At 27.5% G+C, this 23928-nt stretch overlaps 1 protein-coding gene across 2 annotated transcripts in view; it reads left to right on the forward strand.

Moving 5' to 3' along the window:
* The window catches only part of LOC122859545 (open rectifier potassium channel protein 1-like), a 101163-nt gene that overhangs the window by 70509 nt on the left and 6726 nt on the right, over positions 1-23928 (forward strand). The gene's annotated exons all lie outside the window — the stretch shown is intronic.

The following is a 23928-nucleotide window of genomic DNA, read 5'->3' on the forward strand; positions in this document are numbered from 1 at the left end:
AGTATACATAAAATAGTAATAGAAGTGTTTGGCTGACTAGTTGTTTAATAGATAAATATTTATATAAAATTATATTCTGTGTTCAGTTTTCAAATTAGAATTTCATTTACATAGAACCTTGATATTATAACTAATCAATAAATTTAAAAATTTCTATCATAATTTTTAATGACTGAATGAACATAATAGTTCACTCGGAATAAGAGCGAAAAAGACAACTAGTCAAAACTATATTAATGCAACGAGAGATCTTTCAATTACTATTTATCAGAATTACTAAAGAAGTTTCACTTCCCTGTGCGTACAATAACACACATCTTTTTTTTTTTTTTAATTATAATCTTAAAAATTATTATAGTTTATGGATTGTATTTATAGCTAATAACAAACAGGAAGATCTCTTAAAAACCTATGGAATGATCAATATTTGAAAATTTTGAGTTGAAAAATGAGTGAGTTATTTATCTTCATAATAAAAAGAAAGTCAAAAAAACTTGATTTTTGTGGAATTCATCGTATAATTTTTTTTTTTTTTTTTGATAAATTTATACTTAAACTCAACTTAATCTTATGTATTTTTTTATAATCTTTCAGAAAAAAATACTTACAACCTCGTATCTATAAAATTCGATAAGTAAATAAGATTTGATTGAACATGCTGTTATTTTACTATGTTATTCAAATGGGAAAATTGAATATTCGAGTAGCAAGTTCCAAAAAAATTTTTTTTCGAGCTCAATTTTTTTTCGGGTACTTTTGAGCTCAAAAAAAAAACAATATAGAGGGTTACTTTAAAAAAAAAAAAAATATCGGGTAACGTTTGATGGGGCGTGTGGCCCGCGTTACCGTTGAAAATTAAAAATTTTCAATACTCCGGCTAGGGCCGTGTTAAATTTTATCTGTTAAATGATTTTTGAAAGTAACAATTCAATAATAAAACGTTTTTTTTTAATTTTCTCAAAATCAATTTTTTTTTTTTTTTTTTTTCGCTCAAATTACGTAGAGTTAAGGCAAGCTATAACTTTTGTTAGTATCAACGGAACGACTTCAAATTAGGCTCAAAAAACGTGGTTTTCAAAACTCTATCGCCCCTCAAGGGGTTTATCCTGATTCCTTTTTTCCTATTTTTGAAGAAAATTACGAAAATATTTTAAAAATTCTATTTTTTACAATTTCATAAAAACTATAATTTTTTTTGAAAAAAGTTTTGAGTAATAAATGTAGAATTTTACCACACATGCTTTTTAAGTCTTATACAAAGTATCTAGGACGATTTTGTCGAAAGTTAGAGCGTTTTTCAGAAATTACTCGAAAACTAGGAAAGCAATAACTTTTGATAAAATTGTAGTAGAGACTTCGTATTAAGCTCAAACGACGCGTTTTCTGGAACTCCATCGCTCCTTATGAGAAAGAACATTATGTGTTCGGTCACTTTTTTAAAAAAAAAAAAAAATTAAATTAAAAAAAAAAAAATCGATTTTTTGAAATTTTTTATGAAAAATGTGATTCATAGATCAAAACTTTCTCGAAGAGGCGATAGATTTCTCGAGTACGCATGTTTTAAGCCTAATATGAAGTCTCTAACACCATTTCATCACGAGTTATTGTTTGCCTGAAAAATGAAAACGGCATAAGCTATAACTCAAAATGGAGTAGTCGCAGAGGTTTCATATTAGACTTAAAATAATCGTTTTTCAAAATTCTATAACCTTTTCAAATATATTTTTCCTGTACGAATAGTATTTTTCGTGAAAAAAAAAAAAAAAAAAAAACAGAATTTTTTTTTTTTTCATTTTTTGGAAAAAAAAAATGGCCGATCAGATAATGTTTTTTTTTATTAGGGGCGATAGAATTTCCAAATCCGCGTCTTTTAAGCCAAATGCGAAGTCTTTACGACAATTAGTTTAAAAGTTATAAACGTTTTCTTTTTTTGGGGGATAAATCCAATACTGCGGCTGAGCCTTTCGGCTCCTAGCCTCCGTAAAAAAAATTTTGAATCCACACAGTCTACTCTACATGCTGAATCATAGTGATGAGGATTGAGTTAAATTTCCGCACAATAGAAAGAGGATTTTCATTCAAAAACCACAAATCATGGACATCACTAACCAGTCTCAATCGAGCAGTGAAGAGATTAACAACTCAGAATATAACATACCTCAAAAGTCTAGGGTTACAAGTTAAAAATTCTCGACTTAGAACTTTAATTGGGTGAAGATAACTTGTTTCAATTTGTTTGCACGTCAAAATGGGTGATCAAAATATACTCGATATCAACGCACCAGTTTATTTTAATAATGACATATCCAGTTATGATCTGCACGCACTTCAAAAATTTGGATCATGAAACTTTGATAATAGTGATAAAATTAGAATATCAATACAAAATGAAGATTTTTTTATTTTACCATGTAAAAGTTACATTCATATAAGTGGTAAATTAAGTAAAGAAGAAAGTAATGATGTACAAATTGGTATTTCACTGTCTAATAGTGCAATGGATTTTTTATTTGAAGATATGTGTTAAGAGTTAAATGGGGTTTTAGTTGATAAATCCAAAAATGTTGGGATCACAACAACAATGAAAAAATATTTATCAATTAATTCGAGAGAGAATAACAAAATGCTGGATGGTTGAACGGAGTTAACCAGAGATAGTTAACAGATGACAATGGTTATTCCAATTTATGTATACCATCGAAAATGTTTTTTGGCTTTGCTGAAAACTATCAAAAAATCATTGTTAACGCTAAACATGAAATTATTCTGGTACGATCTCGCTCTGATTTAAATTTAATCATGAGAGATCTTGTAACTATTTAAGAACAAGTGAAATTTGGTTAAAAAATTACAAAAGTTGAACGGTTATTGCTATATGTAACGCTATCAAATAGAAATAAATTGGAAATGATGAAATATATACAAAAAGATCTAGTTATTTCTATTGGATTCAGAAGCTTATGAAAATTCACTGCTATCAACAACAAATTATCATATTTGGACTGTCAAGACATCAACTCAACTGGAAAAATCTCGCTATGTTATTCTTGCTTTTCAAACAAATAGAAAAAATGTGTGGCATTTAGACTCAGCAAGATTTGATCATTGTAATATAACAAATGTTAAATTATATCTTAACTTACAAATTTTCCCATATGGAAATTTAAATCTTGACATTTCGAAATAGTATATTTCGTTACAAGTGCCCACTCAGAGAGTGTGCTCTCAACGAATTTGGAGGGGCAAGCACGAGCCTTGGCGAGTGTTTCCCCTCCAAATGAGTTGTGAGCGGGCTCTCTGATTGGGCACATGTAACGAACCATATTTTATGTTACTAGGGACAGTGGTAATAATGTGTGAATTTCTAAAAAGCGCACTACCCCTCTTGCGCTTTGGAAATTCACACATTGTTCCCACTGCCCTTGTAACATAAAATCAATTTTTGTTATTGTATGATATGTATGCTAATTTTTCCGAGTCTTATCATAGAGCTAAAATAGATTTGATATCAAAAAATTCTTTCATTCATCAATCATAATTAATTGTAATTGATAGTAGTAAACAAAATGAACTTTTAACAGCTGGTGCTGTAGATGTACGTTTAGAGTAGTTGATTATTTATATGCTACATTTTTTGATAGATCTTTGATAACTTTACATTCTTTAGCTTTTTTAAGTTGTTCAGTGTTTTCAAATGTCATTGTCTAAACAAAAAAAGTTTATTAAAACAAATTAGTATGTCTGTTGAGTTGTTTATGTAATTCAATAATTGTTCATATAAAGTAAAGAAACTTACAGTTTAATTTTTCTTGTTGTCGAGTTGGTTTTTACTCGGTGCCGCTCTGAAGAACTGATGATAATGTTAAGGAAAACATGAGCATTTACAGAAACACAAAGATCATCCCCCCGAAGAAAAAATATAATGATCTTTATTTCGCTCATTGGTTGAATTTTAAAAGAGTGGAAATTTCTATGGAGAAAAAAAAATATCAGAGAAATGGAATATCTGCCGGTGTAAAATATTATGAGAAATTTCACTTGTGTTATAATTTAAATCATAGCTTTTTCTCACATTGAAAAATAAATCAAAATATGTAACAAAAAAAAAAAAAAAAATTCTCCGGGGAAATAAGATTAAAAATTGTGAAAGAAAAAAATTTTCTCCGTCAACTGAATGCTCTATTTAATTCCAATGTTTGCAAACTGTGTAATTCACAGTATGTAACTCACAGCATGTTTTTGGTCCATTACAAATTTTGGAGAAAATAAATTAAATTTCTTTGATGTTCTAAATGCTTTATATTTTTTCCAAGACAATTATAACAAAAAAAAATTTCATTTAATTATTTTTACAGGAAATCTTTGATTTTTGGTTAAAAAAAAATACAAGAAAAAATTATTTATTTATGCAATTTATTGTATATATATTTTATTTTATATATTACAATTTTTATTAAAACTTGATTCTTTACATTTTGTACAATCTTTTACTGCTACTTGTAAAAAAAGACCAATTCCATCTTTACAATCATTTTGTAAAGGATAATGCTTGCATTTTCTTAATCCTAAAATTGTTTTATTCATTCGTTGTTCCTCTGATAATTTATCCCGAATTCAATCTATTTGATTTGCCCCTAATTTTATTATTGCCATGATTGGGAGTTAACTCATTTCTGTTTTAGCCAAAATTTATATTCTCAACAGCACAATAATGGATAATTGATTAATTTAAACTTGGTTTAGTTGAAAAGGTTTTAATATACCATGATTTATATCTTTGAGCATTTTCAACTGAACATTTATAAGTTAAACAATTGACGTAAATTCTTGAGTGCCTTATAGCTGGATGTTGTTCTTCCAGAGTTTTTATATCTGGACAATTTGAATCGTGAAAACTGAAAATGATTGTTTAAATTTCACGTGAATCAAATTTTAACCATTTCTTTTTCTCTTCTACTTTTACAAATAAATGTTTAAATTTTTCATTTATTAATTGATCTATCACAAGGTGGTTCACATATTTTAGATATTGAAGCTAATCTTGAACTGAATGGTTGAATCGTTGGATACTTCGTTCACTAAAGGCTTTGGAACTAACTATAGATATTTTACAAAGCTTGATTTTCAACAAATTCCTCTTTACCTCACTCCTCCCACTTTATTTCTTTTCTAATATTGGTTCTATTTCACAACAAAAACTAGAAACGATAATATATATTCTTTTAAGCGGTCTTATTGCTTGATTGTAAGACTTCTAATTGTTTTTTTATTTCAACATCTTCCACCATTGAATTTCCAATTATATCACCCAATTTTTCATAATTCAATTCAACACTTTTTTTTCATTTCATTAAATTGTTTTAACGTTACAACATCCTTCGCATCTTGATGTGTTGCAACATTGCATATTCGCCAGTTGCCAATATTAAAATTGTTACGTTTATCTGAATAAAAACCAATTTCAGGAGGCCCTGATCTAGATCTATTAGCAGCCCCAACTAAAGAACGACCAAACAAATTAACGCTTATTTTATAACTGACTTAAAATTTAAAAATCAGTTGCTTATATAATAAAAAAGAAAAAAATGGGTTAATAAATAAAAAAAACAATTGATATATTCAAATTCTTTCATTTCGCATCAAATTTTCGAATTTTCCGGTATCACTCACCTTCTACCTCAAACATCCAATAAGATTAAGCCGTGGTCTTGGGGATAGCGCGCTCGATTCAAAACCAGAAGTCCGTGAGTTCAAGTCTCCTTCTAAACACTTTTTTTGTTCATAAATTTAAAAAAAATAAAAATGGCTGCTTCGAAATTCAAAAATACTCCCCACTCTTATTCCCCTCTCTCATTCTCTTTTCTTTCTTTCTACCTAAAAATTTATGTAAATACCACTCACAATGACATGGTTTTCTGTGGTCCAGAACTTTTGAAAGTGCACTACTGGCAAGTCAATTCAGTCAGTCAATTTATTATGAAGACAATAGATTCTTTAAAAACCCTTTTTTTAAGGCTCAAGTTTATTCCAATTTTATCGAGCAAACACTAACTCGCTAAAATTATCATTCTAATTCAGTTTGGAGAAGACGTTTTTCGATAATATATCATTTCTGGGAGGAGTGGGTGTAGTTATTCCTCATCAGCGCGGACCAGGTTTTTATTATTTATTCCCCCCAAATTTGCAATTGGTTTATAAATAAAAATGATATAAACTCAAATTATTATCTATATATTTGCGTCATCCACCAAAAAAATTTGTAAAATTCAAAAAGGGTTAACAAAATTTTATTTTTTTTGTATTCGAATTCAAAATTTCTGAGAATATTCTAATTCTGTGTCAATATATGATTTGAAATGTTCCTTAATTGTAGAAAAAAAATGATTTCCATTTAGACGTAGGTTCGAATCTCAGTAGAAACAATGTTTTTTTTTTTTTTTTTTTTTGTAAATAAGTAGCAATTTGAATTGTATAAATTTTACTTAATTAAATTCTATTTTAAAATTTATAAGAATAACATTAATTCTATATCTATAGTTCATTAATTGTGAAAGAAAATGATTTTAAGATAGACGCGGGTTCAAATCCCAGTAAAGGCAATGTTTTTTTCTTCTCTTTTTTTGTAATTAAGAAAAAAAATTTGAATTGTTTAAATTTTAATTAATTAGATTTAATTTTAAAATTCATAAGAATAAATATTCATTTTATATCTATAAACTATTTGGATAGTTCATTACTTGTAAAAGCAAATGATTTTAACATAGCCGTGGGTTCAAATCCCAGTAGAAACAATGTTTTTTTTTTTTTTTGTAAATAAGTAAAATTTAAATTGTTGAAATTTTAATTAATTAGATTTAATTTTAAAATTCATAAGAATAATATTAATTTTATATCCATAAACTATTTGAATAGTTCATTACTTGTAAAAGCAAATGATTTTAACATAGACGTGGGTTCAAATCCCAGTAGAAACAATGTTTTTTTTTTTTTTTTTTTTTGTAAATAAGTAAAAATTAAAATTGTTTAAATTTTAATTAATTAAATTTTATTTTAAAATTTATAAGAATAATATTAATTTTATATTCATAAACTATTTGAATAGCTCATTACTTGTAAAAGCAAATGATTTTCCGTTACGGTTAAAAATTTTATTATATATATTTTTTTGTATCCCAGAAAAAAAATTTTTGTAATTTAAATTAAGTTGATATTGTTACTAATTGTTATAATGTAGGTGGTATATATTTAAAGGGATAATATTAGCTTATCGATCATTTGGAACCAATCGACGTACTATTGATTTATAATTTTGTAAGTATGTGAATGTTTTAATAAGGGCTATTGCCCTGTCGGTTATTTAACTAAAGTTTATAATTTTCGAAGTTAATAGTTACAAATTTATTATTGTAATTAGTAAAATATTTGATTTGAATATTACTTATCGATTAAAAAAAAAATGATTTTGTAATAAAATTGATTTAATGTTGAATTATTAAAAGTGGTATTAATTATCGGTTATTTAAAATTCATATCTTGTTAGTTAAAATTGATTTAAATGTTAAATTATTTGTAATTGATATTGATTATTAGTTGTTATATTGTTACTTATGATTTTATAATTTATTTGTAGTGAGTTTTATAAAGTTATTTTAGCTTACGAAATTTTTCATTTGGTACTCAATCCACGTATATTCAATAGTTGATTTATGCTTTTTATTTATTTTAAATATTTTGAATGTTTTAATAAAAAGAATTATTATCTTGGTAAAATTTATTTTCGGCATATTTTAACTAAAAGTGAAAATTTGGTATTCAAAAAAATTTTTCTTTTTAGTTCTAAGTACGCCGAAATGAAATTTTACTAAGATATGTTTTAATTTTGTTTTATTTTTTGTATTTAAATTAATTTTAAATATTTGAAATTAAAAATAAAATCGGATCTAATTTTAATTAAATATTGGTATTATTTTATGAAAAATTTTGATTTAAAGTTTTTATGAAAGAAGGAATTAATATTGAATTATACCGGTAATATAAAATTCGAAATCTTGTGCATAGTTAAATTATTTAAAATGATTTAAATGAATTATAAATGATATAAAAAAAAATTTAGATTATCGATTATTAAAACAGAATCGATGTCGTATTATATTAACGACGTGTATATGTTGAATATAAAAAGGGAATATATCGATTTCTGAAATAAACTCGGTTATTAAAAAGCGTATTACTTGAATAACTCGATCGTTCATTTATTAAATGTGTAATTGTTTAAAATATTAACAAGGGAAAGTCAATATATCGATTATTCAAAATAAACTCGATTGTTTATTTATTAAAAATGTTTAAATGTTAAAATATTAAAATCGGAATAATAATATATCGATAATTTGAAATAAACTCGACTGTTTACTAAATGTGTAAATGTTAAAATATTGAAAAGGGAAAAATAATATATCGATAATTTAGAATAAACTTGGTTGTCTATTTATTAAATGTGTAAATGTTAAAATATTGAAATCGGAATAACCATATATCGATTATTCAAAATAAACTCGATTGTTTATTTATTAAAAATGTTTAAATGTTAAAATATTAAAATCGGAAAAATAATATGTCGATAATTTAAAATAAACTCGATTGTTTATTTATTAAAAATGTTTAAATGTTGTATATAACAAGGGAGTGATAATATATCGATTATTTAAAATAAACTCGATTGTTTATTTATTACAAGTGTGTAAGTGTTAAAATATTGAAATCGGAAAAATAATATATTGATAATTTAAAATAAATTCGATTGCTTATTTATTAAAAATGTGTAAATGTTAAAATATTAAACTCGAAATAATAATATATCGATGATTTAAAATAAACTCGATTGTTTATTTATTAAAAATGTTTAAATGTTAAAATATTGAAAAGGGAAAAATAATATATCTATGATTTAAATAATATCGGTTTTTGTTTATTAAAAATGTATAAATAAATAAATATTTAAAGAGGGAATAATAATATATTAATTATTAAAAATATGATCGGTTTATTTTATTTATTAAAAAGATTTAATAGAAATTGTTTTCAATTAAAAGGGGGACTTGACAACCGACATTGATGGGTTGTAACGCCATTGCATTTCCTAATGGTGGCTAGGGGTTGTTGGAACCCGCCCTTCAGTGTTGGCTGGGCCCGCTCGTCTAGCTTCCCTCGCACGCCTATTCGGGGGAGGAGTTTGGGCCTTAGGGGTGTTTTCCGTTTTCCCGCAATGGCCGAACTTCTTCCCTCTAGTTCAGTTTCTCCCTGCGTGTCGTGTTTTCCTTTTTTGAATTTTGTGTGTCTATTTCGTTACCTCAAATATTTAATTAATTATTGATGTGTAAGTAATCATTGTTGGAAGGAGATTAAATCCTCAGATATTTAAGTTGAATTAATTATTATTAATTTATAATAATTACTTGTTGAAAAGGAATTCTAGTCTTCAAATATTTAACTTAATTAAATTATTATTTATTTGTACTAATTATTGTTGACAAAGGACTTTTAATTCCCAAATATTTAACTTAAATAAATTATTATTTATTTGTACTAATTATTGTTGACAGAGGACTTTTAATTCCCAAATATTTAAATAAATTAAATTATTATTTATTTATAACAATTATTGTCGCAAAGGAATTTTAATCCCTCAAATATTTAAGGTGAATAAATTGTTTTTTTTTTTTTTTTGTATTAATTAACTTATTGTTAATATGTGTATATTAATTATTGAAAAGGGGAGATAAATTCTTAAGATTAATTTTGATTGGCTATTATCCATATATAGTTAATAACTGTTGTATAAGGGAATTAAATCCTAAATATTTAAACCAAATAATTTGTCATTAATGTATGCGTACTTGACAACGTAAAATAAATTTGGATGTTTGAATCAATGGCTTTATTTTTACTGTAAAGAAATTAAATAAATTCCAAGTCTTTCAGTATTAGTGACTGCGTGCTAATTACTATAAATTTAAAATAATTTCCCAATATTTGAAACCATTGATTTGTTATTGATGTATGCGCGTTAATTGTTATTAAAGGACAATAAATCCCGCGTATTTAAATGTATCAATTTGATATTAATGTGTGTGCATTAATTATTGAAATAAGAGAATAAATTCCAAATGTTTAAATGAATTTATTTATTATTATTAATTGCTTAAAACGGACAATAAATCCCACATGTCTAAATTCATTAATTTAGTATTAATGTATGCGCAATAATTATTTAAGTAAAAGAATAAATTCCAAACGTTTAATTAAATTAATTTACTATTAATTTACGCATATTAATTGTTGAAAAAGGACGATAAATCCCGCGTTTTAAAATTCATTAGTTTAGTATTAATGTGTGCACAATAATTATTGAAATAGGAGAATGAATTCCAAATATTTAAATGAATTTATTTATTATTATTAATTGTTTAAAACGGACAATAAATCCCACGTGTTTAAATTCATTAATTTAGTATTAATGTATGCGCAATAATTATTTAAATAAAAGAATAAATTCCAAATGTTCAATTAAATTAATTTACTATTAATTTACGCATATCAATTGTTGAAAAAGGACGATAAATCCCGCGTATTTAAATTCATTAGTTTAGTATTAATGTGTGCACAATAATTATCGCAATAGGAAAATAAATTCCAAATATTTAATTAAATTTATTTACTATTAAATTACGCATATTAATTGTTGAAAAAGGACGATACATCCTTTTTATTTAAATCCATCAATTTGATATTAATGTGTGCGTAATAATTGTTGAAATAAGAGAATAAATTCCAAATATTTAAATGAATTTCTTTATTATTTATGTATGCGTATTCAATTGTTGAAAAAGGGCAATAATTCTCGCGTATTAAAATCCATTAATTTGATATGAATGTGTGCGTAATAATTGTTGTAATAAGAGAATAAATTTCAAATATTTAAATTAATTTCTTTATTATTTATGTATGCGTATTCAATTGTTGAAAAAGGACAATAAATCTCGCGTATTAAAATCCATTAATTTGATATTAATGTGTGCGTAATAATTGTTGAAATAAGAGAATAAATTCTAAATATTTAAATGAATTTATTTATTATTTATGTATGCGTATTTAATTGTTGAAAAAGGGCAATTCAATCATCCAAATATTCAAATAAATTCAATTATCATTTATTTATAATAATTATTGTTTAAAATGGATTTTAATCATCCAAATATTTAAATAAATTAAATTATTATTTATTTATGATGATTATTGTTGAAAAGGGATTTTAATCCTTTGAATATTTAAATAAATTGAATTATTATTTATTTATGATAATTATTGTTGAAAAGGGATTTTAATCCTTCGAATATTTAAATAAATTAAATTATTATTTAACATGGAGTCAGATTTCAATTTGATAACTATTATGTTCATTCGTACTCACTTACGTAGTTTGTTTGTTACTTATTATAATTATTATTTGGTTAGTTATTCGTACGAGATAGAATTTATTTTATGTTGTTAGATAATGCATAGATATAAATGATTTATTTACTACAGGCCTGTTTAGACAACTTAATCCTAAGATTAGTCATGCAACTTTTCCTCATGCTTTATTTTATTTTATTTTATTTTATTTCTCTCTTTTCTTTTTTTTTTTTTTTATTCGTTGGGCCCGGTTGTCGGTTAAGGTTAAAGGGGGGTACTTTTATCTTGTGGGGAAAAACATTAAAATTTGGGAAAACCCAATAACACCTCAGGTAGTTAAATAGAAAGGTAAAAAGGGGACCGGAAACATTAGGGAAAAAAAAAACAAAATTTTAATGTTTCTCCGAAAAAAAACGATTAAATTTTATTGCCAAAAGACCTTGTTGAATTTTGCAATTTTATTTTCTTTTATCTTATTTATTTTATTTTATTTTATGTTTTTTTTTTTTCTTCCAGCGTAACAAATTTGACCTTGGGAAAAACAATTTTATTTGCCGCCCTTAGTCCTTTTTATTTTACGAGATCACTGGGCGCGCTGCGCGCGCCTGTTTTTCTTATAAAAATGAGAAGATAGTTTTTTAAAAAATATTAATACAATCATACTTTCTCTTGATGTCATTATTCATTGAGCTATTTTGTAAAAATAGTAATTCACATTTATGTTTCAATTATTTTCATTGTTATTTAGTAATAATTTAAAAAAAAAAACAACACTCTGTTCACACGAATAAAAGACAATTTTTAAAAAAGATAGAGTTTAAACAAATTCGTACAGCCACTGTTGAAGCAAAACTCATTTCTTTATGACATTTTTGTGAATGTTTAGTTCGAATATTTTTTATTTTACTATTCAGTTTTTCATGGCTGAGTATTTTTGATAACTTAATCATTCAGTTACGAAAAGAGCAAACTATAATTATGTTTTCTTATGTCTTTTAAAAAACCCTTCTCATAATTTACCCATAATACTTTATTCATCAAAGTCTCGATCACTTTATTTTCGATTCTTTTATTTCTGTGATGCAATTCCCAATTAATTAATTAAACATTCATTTCAAAATTACTCATGTTCATAATAAAATATTTCTAAATAGAATTTTCCCGAAATCATGATTCCTATATTCAAAAAACACCTCATGAAAAAAACTACAGGAAAAAAAAATGTAAATTTTATAAATTAATATGGTTAAGCTTGTGTTTTATTTTTTTAAATTGTAAAATTCATATTAAAAAAATATAAAAACACGTCTCCGTTTTTTCATTTTATTAATAGGTAATTTTCATTTGATTTTGTCCTTAGATTCTTCTTTTCCTCCGTAAAATATTAATTATACAATTTTTTTATGATAAATTTTACTTTTCATTTTTGTCCGTGCAGTACTTCTATCCTGAAAAATTTTAAAATCAATTTTGACTCCTTTTTATATTTGCTATAACTTGTAAACGAAATACGACGTTTCCTGCTTCAAGTCATGTACATAAAACATATATTTCTAAATAGAATTTTTGTGAAACTATGAATCTGAGACTTCAAACTCACCCTCAATAAAAATCTCCAAACAATTTCATGAAATGATTATAACTCTTTATTTTATGCAGTTTTATATTTACCACGACTTGTAGATAAAATAAATTCAAAAAGTGACTAATATTTCGTTTTTCTTGAGCCATTTGTCAAATCATAAACTAAAGATCTGAAAAATCATGCGCCTATTCTAAAATCTTCTTTTTCAATTATTTTTCATTTATGTTGATTATTAATTTTCAAAAAAATTTCGACATTATATTTTCACGAATAACATATAATTTATAAAACAATGAAATTTCCGGCAACCTTTGTCGAAAAAAAATCCATTTCTTTATAACATTTTTGTGCTTACTTCAAACATTTTCCATTTTACTATTCCGTTTTCAGGGGTATGTATATTTTTGATTAATTAATCATTCATTCACACAGAGCGAATTATTATGTTCTTAAGTATTTTTAAAAAAAAAATTCTTCTTTATAAATATGATCCCGAGTGGAAATCTGGTCAGGCTAGCCCGATTTGACTTCAAGTCTTGATTGAGACTTGATCAATGTTCCCTTAACATTGGAAGCCTGATCGAAATTTGATCAAGATTCTTGATTAAGGATAACTCGATCAAGATTGGATCAAGGAACCCTTAACTTATCCTTAATAAGGCCAGCCTGATCAAGAATTGATCGAGAAAACCTTAATTTATCCTTAATAAGGCCAGCCTGATCAAGAATTGATGAAGAAAACCTTAACTTCTCTTTATTAAGGCCAGCCTGATCAAAGAACTTCTTCAAAAAAATTGCCTAGCTTAGATACATGAAAATCTTGTAAGACTAATAAATATTTTCCAATGAAATTTTAGTGAGATCATGACTAATATCAAGACAACACCAACATATTATTACCTTTAAAGTTTCGAATCCTCATTTTATTTGTTTCAATTTCTTTTCATTACATAATTCACCACAACTTCTAAACAAAGTGTGACATTACTCATTTTCGTGAATTATTTATAAGATGTGAAAGAAGAAATTATAAAAATAAACACCTATGCCATTAATCATATCAACATGACCAGTTCCATCAATAAATTATAACAGTCATATATTTATCAATAGTTATACTGAAATAATCAGTTTTTTTTTTTGTCAAAATAGAATGATTACATTCTCAATTGTCAATAAAATTGTGAATAAAATGATTCCTTTTTTTTTTTTTTTTTTGTTTCTAAATAGAATGTATGTGGATATTATATAGATACATACTTTTATTTTCTTGTACATAAGCCTATTGATTTTTCCATCATCATATTAATAAAGTTATATATAAATCAGTTAATTTATTATCAATAAAAACAGTTATTATAATTTAAAGACTATTTTTTGTTCAAGCGATCTGTCAAATCTTGATTTCAAAATATATAAACAAATAAATTTATTGATTACCTTAACGACAGGAAAAAAAAAAAAATGTGAGTGACTGAGAAAGAAAATTTGTTTATTTATTTCATTAACAACCGACAAAGACAGAATGACAAATGACATGAGAATGACAAAGAGAACCAAATAACCAATCAAATCTTAGGAAGATCGATGACAACTGTCCTTTTTATATAAGGAAATTTATTTATTTTATTTTATCTCTGCTTTTTTTTTTTTTTTTTTTTTAAAAACAAAACTTTTAAAAATTTTACCCTAAAATCGCGATAAAAATTTTACATTTTCTTTCCCTTAACAAATATTATTCATTTCGCCGACAAAAGAGACGCCGCGTTAGAATTTACCCCCAAAAAAAAATTATTTTAAACATATTTATTTTATTTTTCACACAACAAAAAAAATTTATCTTTCTTCTCCGAATTTTCCCGCGCGCGTAATTAATTTTCTCGGCCTAATTCTACCCTCCGCGAACGCGTTTTACCGTCTTGAAACCGGACGAGCCTCCATGAAATATCGTAGCCGGATCATTTATTAGATAATCAATATTGCCCTTTAAAATAATCCAACTAGATATGTAATTAATTTAACCCTGTTTATCCTGCGCAGCCAGGGCGCATAAGAAAGGTAGGGAGACGGAATTGCGTAATGTAGGGAGGGGTAAAAAGGAACCTGAAAAATGCGCGAAAATATTACACAATGCGTCGAAAAAAGAGAACCTAAAGTCATGCGGTCGTAACGGAGTCAGAGATTGAAAATTATTAAACTTGCGGCTAACCCGAACAATAATTAATTTATGACGGCCGAAATACTAGTGACGGGATTGAGAAGCAATCCAGTCGATTAATTGAACGAATCACTGACTCTACATTGACGCTACAATGACGCTTGGCTTTTACAATGTTAATAATTTTACACTTGTCATAAATTTGCCGAACAAACACTGAATAAAATTTATTTAAAAGAAGGTACTTACATTGGTTGTCGGTAATTTAATCTAGCAATCTAGTGACGGCGTGTACCTTGGCTTGACCTCGGAGACGCTCGCAAATTGACAGGTTGATTTGGTTGTTTTATCGTTAGCAACGATGTACAAAAATATATATAAATATATATATTTTATATCGACGTGGTACAATGTAATTATACAAGCTGGTTGTGTGTGACTGAAGATTAAGTTATGTTAAATTGTAGACATAAACGTAGCACTGAATTTACAATAAAATCACAGTAACATTTACTTTTATTTGAATTTAAAATAAAATTATTATACGAGACTTTTTCACTGTACTTTATAGAGTGTATTCAATATTGAATGGCTGACCACGAGGTCGTGAAATTGTATAATTAAATATTTAATTATTTTAAATAAATAACTGATTATTTATTATAGCAAAAATGTAATTTATTCTATTCAATATTTATTTGATTAGACAATGTAACACAATGCGTGCTTTGAATTTAGCTTACTCAAGCAAGAAAATTTAGACCATGCGGTCGTAATTTATTACAAGTTAAATTTGTAAATGATTTAATGAATTTAAATTGATAATTCAAGTAACCAAATGTTACTTAAATATTATTGAAACAATAAATTGATAAAATAATCAATAAGATATTGAATAAGAATAACTTACAGTTGTGTTGATTTGTAGAAAATATTCTAAGTTTTTTTAGAGCAATTAAAATTCGAAGAGGCAAAGTGCCTATGCTAGTTAGAGCTGGAAGAGCTGGTGTAGGTCAAGGAACTAACTCTGACCGAGTGACCGAGATCTAGCGATCAATCTCGCTCGATGCCCTCAGAACATAAGGGTAGGTGGGGATCCTTCGGGGATGTTCGGTTTTCCTCCTTGGTCCAGTTCCACTTTCCTTATGTCGCTTATTTCTTATTGGTTGAGGAAAATCCTTTGATTTTCCAACCTTAATTAAAATTATTTCTAATTGTTTAATTGTGACATGAGTGGTACCGAGAGAATCCCTATATTTTTAGGATTCTGTCGATATCACTCATTATATTAATTTATATTTAATTTTCCAAATTAAAATTGGCGGTAGATGCGCTTGGCAATAGTGCCGGCTCAAGTAATTTGTTGGGGGTGCAAAACCTCTAGCTCCTTTAAATATAATACATTGACGGTCTGTAAGATGGAGCTAAGGGTATTAAAAAGTACCCTGAATATTTAATGTGAAATAATATGAAGAAAAATGAAAAAATTTGTGCGGCTTACCGCGGACATTACAGCTGTTTCATTTATAATGTATTAATTAAACTTTTTTCCAGATATTTTTTGAAATGTTTTTACGTCAATAGTTTGATTGAAGTTAATAAAAAAATTCTAATTTTTTTTAGTCGATTGTTTTTTTATTTATCCTGGTTACGATGCAAAAATCAAAATAGTTTTCCAGATATTTTTTGAGATTCACAATTAATGAAGAATAAATAAACGAATTAGTTTACTCGGAAGAAAACCATAAAAGATTGCTAGTTTAAAATATAATAATGCAACGAGGAATTCTTCAATCACTCTTTGTTAAAATTACTGAAGATGTTTCACTTCCCTGTGCGTACAATAACACACACACATTTTTTTTTTTTTTTAATCTATACAATAAAAAGACATGGCCGAATCCTTGGAAACGCAGGTTTATTTTTCAAATCAAAATATAGAAGAAAAAGTTGAAAAACCACCTGAAACCTGGTGGATCCACCAAGTGATAACGAGTCTTTAAATATATTTTTATATTATACTAAGTGGTAAAAATACATTAAAAATTCGAAAAAACTGTCCAATTGTATTTGTCTAGGAATTTTTGACTTTTTTATTTTCAATAGCCTAATCGATATGGGATTAATATATTACTAACCATAACCGTAACCAGCCCCAACGGTATTAATATTTGAAACTTACCTGTATATATTTTATTATACAATATAATATTTGTATGTATTCTATATGTATATTATATATATTTGTATATGGGGCATTCCATGTCAACTCACAAGGTTTTTTCCCTCACCCTCTCAGATTCGAAAACAAATATTTTTTTTTGAGTTAGTCATCGACTCAAATGTACCTCTGGTTTTTTTTTTATTTTTACCATCATTAACCGCCGAGCCAGAATCAAAAAACACCTCCTTCACAAGAGTAAACTACGATTTCGCCATTTTTTGAAATTCCGATTCCTTTACTGTAAATAGTAGAGCACAAGATTAGCTTAATTTCCAAATTTCATCGTGGGATAACGAATATAAAAAATTTTTTTTCCATGTGAAAATTACTAAAATCAGGCAAGATCATATCCCAAACAACAGGTTTTTTTTCTTTGTTTTTCATAGAAAATTTTCTCACGATTACGGGAAAAATACGAAAAAAATTCCCCCGCATGCGCAGAGTGGTTAAAAATCGAGTTGAATTATCAAAAAAACGGCTATTTATCGATTATTTACCGTACAGCTATTAAAATAACGATTGATTCTAAAATTCAATAATGGTGATCGATAAAACTCGTCAAGGAAAAAAAAATGACCTAATAAAAATTTGACATCTCGAATAAATATTGATTGTTTAGCTATAATTACAGCTACAGTAAAACATATAGCGGCTAAGTAAATCGTATGCAAGTATTTTAAAAATATCGATAGGTCGAAAACTACTCGAGATATCAAAATTTTTATTAGGACATTTTTTTCTCTCTGACGAGTTTTACTGATCGCCATTATTGAATTTTAGAATTGATCGTTATTTTCATGGCTGTACGATATATAACCAATAAATAGCCGTTTTTTCGATAATTCAACTGCATTTTTAACAGCTTTGCGCATGCGTGGGAATTTTTTTCGTATTTTTCCCGTAATCGTGAGGAAATTTTCTATGAAAAACAAAAAAAAAAAACCTGTTGTTTGGGATATGATCTTGCCTGAGTTTAGTAATTTTCACATGGAAAAAAAAAATTTTTTATAATGAACCCATCGTTATCCCACGATGAAATTTGGAAATTAAGCCAATCTTGTGCTCTACCATTTACAGTAAAAAAATCAGAATTTTAAAAAATGGCGAAATCGTAGTTTACTCTTGTGAAGCAGGTGTTTTTTGATTCTGGCTCGGCGGTTAATGATGGTAAAAATAAAAAAAAAATCAGAGGTACATCTGAGTCGATGACTAACTCAAAAAAAATATTTGTTTTCGAATCTGAGAGGGTGAGGGAAAAAACCCTGTGAGTTGACATGGATTGCCCCATATATATTTGTATACTTTATACATATGAAATGTTTTTTTTCGTTTAATTTTTTGTATTTCTGTTGCTAAGAAAAATAACGATAATAAAAAAAAAAAGATAGTCAAGTTCCCCAAGGTGCACCCTAAGTGTTCCGTAGGATTTTTTATTTTTTTTCTTGCTGTTTACGAAAATATTATAAAAAAAAAAAGTTTGTGACACTACATATCGTTGAATAAAAAAAAAAAATAAACGACCGAAAAATTTGAAAATGCAAATAGTTGTGATAAAAATGAAAAGAATCATTAAAATAAAATTAACTAAATAGTTTACATGTAAACAGAATTTATGCATACATGAAATAAAAATTAGAAGTTCTTACTTTAAGTAAAAGTAAGATAGGAATTTTAAAAAATGACCCTCGATGGACTGAGGTTCCTTGTTTCAGGTAGGAAACAAGGTTGAGAAATAAATAAATAAAAATCCTAGGTAAAATTTTTAGTCACTGCCTTGGCATGATTCCTCGGAATCATGGCGGACGTGTTGTCCCTTTGATGAGAAATTCTCATCAATGGCCTGAATAAGAGCATGAATGTGACTTGGTTATTTATGGGTGTACACCACAGAATAAAATACTAGTAAAAATGATAATTGATGTTGTTTGTTTTCAATGGACGCTTTGAAAACGAATAAATAATAACCATAATTATGCAAATTATATTTTTCTTAAGTTTTCTTAATTTACTTATTTAGGTTGATATTATACTAAATGGAGGAAAAATTAAATTGCAATCATAAATATAATGAATCATCTAGGAGAAGAATAAATCAATAAAAAAAGATAGATTGGATGAAGGTATTCTATTGACTGCACAAAACTGACTGTAGATATAAAATAGAATTGTAAATGTTGTTCGTTCAAGGTTTTTACATTGGGTTTTCCTCTGAACCTTAAGTAAATACTGAACAACATCTTAGGATAACTCGAGAATCCCCAGTGGTCAGGGATCTGATTGATATAATCAGGTTGTTGAACATTCTTGAGCTGTAGGTTACGGATTGTCGGGACGTCAATCTTCATTGGGCGGAGGGTAGTGTTACGAATATGAAGTTAATCGTTCCCTCCTCCTATATGAGAGACAGAGACAGACAATATAGAATTAGTTAATAACAAATGACGACCTTAGTAACGGGAAAGAGATGAGAGAAAGAGTTAAGTTGCAGTTGCAATAGAATAGCAAATGAATAAAGATCTATTAATTTAAATAGAAAAGAGATATCTTTTATTTTAACCCTAAAACGTAACACTATTATTGAAAGTCATTCCGCAACACGTCTAATTGAAAGAAAAGAAATTATAAATAAATATTAAACACAATAATAAAAGAATTACAAAAAACAAACTTTGAAAATTTGGCAATTCATGATGAGTAAAAAACATCAATTATGTATCTCAACGGTTCTTGATTCACGAACCTTCCTTGGCAGAAAACAGTAAAAAAAAAAACAAAGAAAAAAGAGATATTTATCCAAAAAGAAACAATAAAAAATTGAACGATCAAATTAACAATTATTTGAAAAAAATTATAATGGAACACCCGAGCAAAAATTAACAGTAGTAACATATTTCTTCTTCCTCATGATTACCGATGACAATGTTATTTTTACAATCAAAAAAGTTTTAACTTTTTTTCGACTTACTTACATTCAAGTCTATTCGGAAATATGAGCATAATAAATGTTTTTTCCTTGATGTTCAGGATTCAGGATAATATAAAATTGAAAATATTTACTGAGGTACTAAGGGTGTTTCAAAAAAGCTAAATACTTTGATTTATTAGAAAATATGATTGCTGTTGATAAGATGAGTAGAATATTTCTCGATTCATAAAATTATATTGAGAAATTAAACGTAGGCAACATCATTCCCTTATTTATTTTTTTTCATAGCTTTTCATTTATTTAAATAAATCGAATGAATTAATTTTTTTTCAATTTATCATTTAATTTGAATGAATTAAATAAATAAGCTACATCCATTCATTAGCCATTTGTCAATAGCTTCTTATTCGTCTTATATCAAATAATGAAATTCTTCTGTAATAACAATTTTCTCGAATATACTCATAAAGTGATGTAATATAAACAATAACCTTTTATTAATCAGTATATATTGTCATTGAAAATAAAATAAAATATTTGAAATCACCCGCGCAAACGGTGATTGGCTCTGGTAAGCTCCGCCTTTTTTGGTTAAAAATCATTTTTTACAAGTAAAAAATCCGGTTAAAAATGCTAGAAAAATAAAACACCAATAAATGTGTGAAGTGAAGTTGAACCAATGTGGCGTAGATTTATTAATGAATTAAATCCATTAGAAGTTAATTTAGTAACAGCATATGATGAACGTAAACCATCATTTGCAAGAAGAGTGGTGTACATTCATTGCCATGTCTTTCATTAACAATTGTAATTGACGTAAAAGTATATATAAAAAAAGATCTGGTAACGTTTGTTGCGGCCTGTGGCCCGCGTTACCCGTTGAAAATTAAAAATTTTTAATACGCCGGCTAGGGCCATAGGTGTCTTAATTCCTCAGATATAATAAAATTATGGTTTTTTGATGATTTTATGGTTTATTAAAAATGAATTTATTCGAAAAAAAATTTTCATTTTTATTGTTTTTTTTCTCAAAAAAATATTGGAGATAGCGGAAAAACCTACTATGCAGCCGATAGAGTTTTTTGCGACTTAAAATAAGATCCCGTTACGAATTCTCTGTTTCGATTCTACGTGAAATTGATAATTGCTAATTTTTCAGAATTGTTAAAAAATTAATTGAAAATGCTATATAACTTCCAGGATAATGCAGATAGAAACATTACATTAGGCTTAATTAAAACTTCTTAAAAAGCTCTGTTGTCGGAAATGTGGGGTTTTTTTTCGGCGTGAATAGTTTTTAAGAAAAAAAATTAAATATTTGAAATTTTTTTTTTCTATTTAAATTTTTTTTTTTTTCCCAAAAACTGTTGATGATGGGGGAAAAAACCCACGATGTGGGCGACAGACTTTTTTGCGAGGCAAAATATGAGCCCATTACAAAGTCTCTATTCCAATTCTTCGTTGAGTTATTCAACATCTAATTTTTTTAGATTTGTTTAGAACCGTTTTAACTTTTGGGATAATAAAGATATGAACATTATATTAGGCTCAATCAAAAGTTTTTAAAAATCTCTGTTGTCGAAAATGTAGGTTTTTTTTCGGCCTTGAATAGTTTCTGAGAAAAAAAACTAAATATTTGATTTTCTTCTTCTATTTTAAAGTTTTTTTTCTTTTTCTGAAAAACTATTGAAGATGGGGGAAAAAACCCACAATGCGGGTGATAGAGTTTTTCAAGACGCAAATTTCGAGCCTTTTACGATGTCTTTATCTACATTGAGTTATTCATTGCCAATTTTCCAAAATTATCAAAAAACTTGATTTAAATTGCTTTAACTTCTAGAATAATGGATTAGTTTCATCTAAATTTAATCATTTTTATTAATATGATCGAAAGCTCTTGAAAAGCTCCGTTCTGGAATATTTGGGAATTTTTCGGCCTCAAATAGTTTTTGAAAAAATAATTGAATATACGATTTTTTTTTCTATTATAAAGTTTTTTAGTTTTCCCTTGAAAACTATTGAAAATAACGGAAAAACCTGCAATGCGGGCTATAGAGTTTTCGAAGACGCATTGTTTAAGCCTACAGATATTACTGGTCATGAGACTGATTCAAATAAACAGCAGTCACTGGTACACTTAAAAAAAGTCGTGATGCTGACCGAATAAAGCCATATCCACTTATCACCACAATTGGTAAATGATAATAATGAAAATCTATCGACACTTGAAATACAGCCAATACATGTTCAATGGAAGTAGATCAGAATGATGATGGTGATTGTGGCACATCATCAGGACCTGATATATCATTGGTAACTTGTACTTGATGACTTTATATCATCAGTACCACAACCAGCTGGTGTTGTATCATGGTCACCCCTCAAGAAAATTGGAATCCATAGACTGGCTGTAATATTGATAAAAGACCATTAAAAACAATGTCTCTCGAAAATTTTCAAAAAGTATGATGGAAGAGAATCGTGAAAAATTAAAACAAAATTCGGCAATTCAAGAAAGTAAAAACAACGTTCATCATTGTTCATTGTAAATTGGCAACCGTAACCGTAACCAGCCCCAACGAGTTGGTATTAAAGTTTAAAAAAAAACTTACCATCTTACAGAAGAAAATAATTCATATTTGTATATATTGTAACGAAATTTATTATTTCGTGGGTTCTCGAAATAAATAATCATTCAAATAGATATGGATTATTTATTTGTTAACGTTTACGTATTAATAACCAATGGGAGTTGGCTATTAATAAATAAAGGATCACTAGTGCAAGGCTCTGTGTAGGGTCAAGACTATTATATATGACATCAATGGGGCGCCTATTCGATGTCTATAAGATGTCTTGATATGTAAACCTTATCGCGGCGATGGCTCCACTCCTCCGTCGAAGAGACGAACTCACCGAAGGCTGCGTACGAAGCCCGATCGTAAACCTATCGAACTGCGGGCTAGGAAAGCGTGCTGCGCATGTCCGGGGGCGATAGGTAGGAGAGTGCTACTGAGTGGGGTTAAAGCTCACAGCAGCTGAGCACTGAACGTCGTCGTTAGACGACACAACTTGTCTGGCTCTCGAACTGATCACTTCTCTTCTCTTGACTGGCTCTCTTGGTTCACTACTGGTTCTCTCGACATCGTTTGGATCTCTCGTAAAGGTTCCCTAGGTATCAGACGTTAAGTCCTGGTGAAACTCTGTCCGAATTTCCAATGACGGACTAATACTAATGATCACGCTATATGGTTCTCTTATTATAATAATAATAATTATTATATTCATCGCACATAAATGTGTATGTGTGAGTTCACGAATGGATCGCTGTAAATAATAACAATAATAATAATATTGAGATATATTATTATTGCAATGGCAACGTATGTGTAAGACCTGGTCACGGATGGATCGCTGTATGGTTCCCTATAAAAAATACATATCTCACATGTAGAATATTTGCTCCCACACTTACGATACTTGTGACGTAGGTGTTTTACTATAGTATAGTCGCAATGTCATATAGGCGTATGTAATACACTATGCTTGGTTCACGATAGTTCCCTCAGGTTTGGTTACGT

The sequence above is a fragment of the Aphidius gifuensis genome, linkage group LG6 (assembly GCF_014905175.1).
Source record: "Aphidius gifuensis isolate YNYX2018 linkage group LG6, ASM1490517v1, whole genome shotgun sequence".
Taxonomy (NCBI): Eukaryota; Metazoa; Arthropoda; class Insecta; order Hymenoptera; family Braconidae; genus Aphidius; species Aphidius gifuensis.